Here is a 4,122-nt window from a genome sequence, read left to right on the forward strand (position 1 = left end):
GGGGGGTCACCACTTTAGCCCGGACTATAATTCCTGGATTACCTTGGATTTTCATATAGATAATGACAGTTTCTGTAGCACCAGTTTAAGATCAACGTTTTCACATTTATTGCTATATTTCACTGTCTGTTAGAACAAATTTGGCAGACTTGTCCCTCTTCTCGTATGGTTTGTCCTCCAGGACCAGGTCACAATTGTAGCCTCTTACTTGGGTTTATGATTGAACATCTGCAAATCATTAACAGCAGCTTCAGCTTTGCAAATGTTAGCATGCTAATAGACTAAACTATGATAGCGAACACGGTAACCATTATAACTGCTTAGCGTGTTAGTGAGCTGATGTTAGCATTTAGCTCGTTGCATCTCTGAGCCACTGGCAATGGTTAGAGACTCAGTTTACACTTGATGTGCAGGATGTTCCAGGGTCTGATCTGATTTGCAAGTTTGACAAACATTTCAGGAGTTTTATATTTGCAAACTTGAAACTGTTTTCATGCAGTAGTGATGAAACAGAGTTGCATTATTTGGGCACTTCGGTGCTCTTGTCACACAGATATTCAGCTGTGTCCTACAGTATTTACATCCATTCAGCAGCAAAACTGAATGTAAATGTTTACTCCACATTTTACATGTAGCCTGTTAAACTATGTGGTACTTGTGTATTGAGCTTAGAGCTCTACTGCTCATTTAAGGCTAAGTGCTGATACTCATGAGCTAAATGACAAGAAATTGTTACGGTAATATTTTTCTATTGTTTTTTAAAACCTATGTAGAATGCTATTTATGAGCTTGTTATATTATTTGACAGTTTAGCTCGAGATGCAGGCATCTCACTTTAATATTTAATAATAAAGTATTGTGATACTGCATTTACTTTTTATTTATAAATTTTGTACATGTTTATTAATAAAAGTTCACACACAAGGCGACAGCTCTGTGGTCCTTTTCTGTTACTACAGTCATACTTTACTGTGAATTACAGAGGGGAAAGGTTACTGAACAGAATCTCAGGTGCCGGGGCAGAAAATCACAGGTGGGGCCAATGAAATTAATGATGTCTTTCTTTTTTCCACATGATGAGCAACACCAGGACATTCACGTCAAAGCAGCTCAATATATTACAACTGTCAGTCCAACTAAACCTACACACCACAGGTTTAAAACACTGAAACTCCTTGGTTAACATTTGGTTTGAAGAATCCAACACTGACATCTGTAAGAAAACTGTTACACAATCAAATGTGCTAACATCCTTATCTTTTCACAGTAATGTTACAGAAACAGATAATTTGCTAACGCTTTGTGAAGAGTCATTAAATGCCTCAACTATTGTGAAGATGTGTAATTTTGTACACGACACGACAACCAAAATACACCCAGACCTGATTACACAGAAAACAGAAGTAACTAAGGAACAACAAACAGAAAAGTCAGGGCACAACAAAAACCAAGAACATAAGAAAACAGGCTGAAACAAACCAGTTGCAGGAGGACACCTGAGGCCACAGGTCATGAAACCTTAGCGAACCCAGAACGAGAAGAGATGAAGCAAAAGAAGCAGCACAGACAAGCTAGTAGTGTAGCTGCTGGCAGGTAGACTGCACAGGGTGGGTGTAATCAGAGTAATGAGGGTGGTGAAGCTTGGGCTGAGAACCAGAGCTGGGGAGGAAATGTGCCAAAATAAAAGTCCAAAACAGGATGTTGGTACAGATTATGACAGTGTGAATATTTGGTACTGCTTTATTTTACAGGTGAATAATTACCAGGATGTTTACTGCAGTGGCATTAATTGAAATAATAGTAGTAAATAAATGAAAATTAAGGAAACCAGAAATAGTGTTTTTGTACACTTCCAATTAATTATTTCCAATGAAATGCTAATATAGCATATCAATGTGGGAAAGGCAAAAGAGGACACTTTATCTAGAGGAACACACTAAAGTTTCCACAGTCTGAAGATGGTTTATATTGTAATATTTCAAGAGTTAATTAAGAAATAGGGAGTCAGTATAAAGAGGTGTAACTGACATTTCCTCATCTGTTGCCTTAGTGTGAAAAACTCCTGCTGAGAAATGTGGTGGTATTAGTAAAACTTCACATCTGCTGCTGAAATGCAAACACTCATAAAACGCTGAGGGTAAAACTGTCCTCACCGGGAGGACTGACACACGAGGGAAAGTGCAGACCGCTGCTGCCGTTCAGCTGTAAAACCTACAAGTGAGCTGACACAAAGTGAGATGCATAATGTCAGATTGTTGACATGCGGCCACAGTCGAACGATGTCAGGCATCGACAGACTTTCTCTGTGAGTGGTACCGGCCTCTGGGGGACAGTCTGAGTGGTCTTGCAGTTGTACCGTGTGTGTGGACTGTGGTTAGGGGCAGCAGCTGAGCTGGATCTGCTGCAGAAAGACAGATGACTGTGTGCAGAGAGTGAGAGTGACAGGTGATAGTTTACTGACTGACAAACAGCTAAATATGGTCTGGATGTCACTACAACACAGGGCAGAAACAACATAGTTTTCCGTGTTTTTTCTTTGCGCAGATGACTGGACAGTAACTGATATAATACCATACTGATAAAAAATGAACTATCAGCTATAGTTTTACTAGTGCCTTTACCAAATAAGCACATTTTAAGGTTGGTGGTTGTATCCGCTCAGGGGTTTTCACCAGCTGTTCTGCGTCCTGCTGCCAGAGGACACTGTTCTCTGCAGTTTACAGTCAGCTCAGCAGGTGTTTAGCATGCTGCACATCAGTTCCTGCAAGTGTCTATCCAGTTTTTTCTTTTGTTACACACAGTAAATTTGCCTTTTATATGCAGTGAAACCACTTTTACAGCTAATTTTGTGAACCGTCACACTTTTTTATTGCTAGAGATTTATTGTCCCTAGGACACCGAGAGCTTTTCAGCAAGTGCCCAAAACAACATGCTGGTGTTGAGTGACAAAGTCCACGTAAGAATGTGGTCTGGGTGGATGGATGGGTCAAGATGTCACTGCTGTTTGCTTTCCCACCGAGAGTTTTCCTAAATGTAACCTGGTTGGTTTTGCACCTAATTTAACCAAGTGTCATCATCACATCATAGAAGTTTTTACAAAACTTGTCATGGTTTTGGAAAGCTCAGACAAATTCTGTCTACTGATACGAACTTCAGCTCAAGCATTTCTATATGCAATGTATTTTTTTATGTGGCGGACATAAGGCGCAGCACATTTTACTTCATCATGTGAGAGGTAATCAGTGGGTCTTTTGTTTAATATTTAGTGTTTTTACTCAGTTTACATCTGGATGGTTGCATGAGTTAAATTATGACATAATGTCGCTTAAGGATTTTTATTATACTCCAGTATTTATCAGGATTATTGTTGCATAATTTGGGCAAAAATAATTTCTTCATGGCATTTTCATATCAGCTTGTTCATGGCCTGCATTTCATTTTTATGAGGCCTATATCTATACTTGTAATGACAATGGCAATGACAGTTTATTTATAAAGCACATTTAAAAGTAACAAGGGTTGACCAAAGTGCTTTACAATAAATGACAAAACAACAACCGTGAACCAAAAAACAGAAGGAAGATCTCAGAAGAGTAGTATCAGCAATGACAGCAATGATAATCAAAGGCTGGAGAAAAATAAATATAGCTGTCAGGTTGAGTCATGCCATTACCTGGCAAGCATAAATTAGGGTTTTAAGCACTCTCAGACAGAGAAAGGAGGATGAGCAACTTTCCAAGATGTGTTTACAATCATGGTTTAAAACTCAAACTGCACTTCACAGAGTGAACACACACAGACACATGCAAGCGTGCACATAAATACACTTTTTTCTATGCTTTTCTCACACACTCGGAAGGAAGAAATGTATGTACAAACGAGGGACACACTCTCTTTCTGTCACTCACACACACACACACATTCAGGGTCCGCCCTGCAGCAGCAGAGGGAGGACAGGGGGAGGAGAGGAAGTGAGGACAGAGCAGTTTGGAATAAAAGTTGCAGGAGCAGCAGACATGAATTTCTCTGCTCGCTGCAAACTACAACCAGCATCCGACTGCAGCAGACGGACACTCCGATAGTTCTGTCACACAGTGGAGAGAGGACTGTGTGTGCAGCAGA

General features: G+C 39.9%; 1 long non-coding RNA gene across 1 annotated transcript in view; it reads right to left on the reverse strand.

Moving 5' to 3' along the window:
• The window catches only part of LOC109968858 (uncharacterized), an 8,098-nt gene extending 6,500 nt beyond the window's left edge, over nt 1-1,598 (reverse strand). Inside the window, exon 1 of the long non-coding RNA XR_002276189.1 lies at nt 1,480-1,598. This is a non-coding gene — a long non-coding RNA (uncharacterized LOC109968858). The remainder of the gene's footprint in view (nt 1-1,479) is intronic.
• Nucleotides 1,599-4,122: the final 2,524 nt, after the last annotated feature.

The sequence above is a fragment of the Monopterus albus genome, unplaced genomic scaffold (assembly GCF_001952655.1).
Source record: "Monopterus albus unplaced genomic scaffold, M_albus_1.0 scaffold165.1, whole genome shotgun sequence".
In the NCBI taxonomy this organism is placed as follows: Eukaryota; Metazoa; Chordata; class Actinopteri; order Synbranchiformes; family Synbranchidae; genus Monopterus; species Monopterus albus.